The sequence below is a fragment of the Marmota flaviventris genome, chromosome 7 (assembly GCF_047511675.1).
Source record: "Marmota flaviventris isolate mMarFla1 chromosome 7, mMarFla1.hap1, whole genome shotgun sequence".
Lineage (NCBI taxonomy): Eukaryota > Metazoa > Chordata > Mammalia > Rodentia > Sciuridae > Marmota > Marmota flaviventris.
The window spans coordinates 83703169-83703891 of record NC_092504.1 but is presented as its reverse complement, the minus strand read 5'-3'; positions in this window follow the sequence as shown (position 1 = coordinate 83703891).

Sequence of the window (723 nt, the reverse complement as noted above, 5' to 3'; positions counted from 1 at the left end):
CTCGAATTAGAATGGCAATTACCAATAATGTGAGGATGTGAGATAAAAGGTACTCTTATATATTAGTGGGACTGTAAATCAGGACAACCATTTTGGAAAGCTGTATGGAGAGTCCTCAAAAGACTAAGATGGAAACATCATATGACCCAGACATCGGTGCTCCTTGGAATTTCTCCAAAAGAACTAAAATAAGATGCTATAGCAATACATGCATAATAATGTTTTTAGTAATATAATTTCCAATATCCAAGTTATGGAACCCATCTAGATGTTAATCAACAGACCACAGATAAAGGAAATGTGGTGTATATATACATAAAAGAGTTTTACTCAGCCATAAGGAAAAATAAAATTATGTCAATTGCTGGTAAATGGATGGAATCGAAGAACATCATGCTCCTGAAATAATCCAGACTCAGAAAATCAAGAGTTAGATACATTCTTTCATATAAGGAAGCTAAACAGAAAGAAACAGAGATATTGAAAAGCAGTACAGTTTTAAATAGTGTGGGACATTAGGAAAATAGAAGGAACAAAGTAGAAGAAGGGAAATCAAGAAGGGAAAGAGAAAGGGAGGGCATGAGGAAGTACTAGGGAATGAAATCTACCAAATTATGCTGTGTCTACCTATGAATATACCACAATGAATCCTGCATTCACGTATATACATCTGTATGTAAATACATATAGATGTATATTCACACATATGCATAAATATGTGTA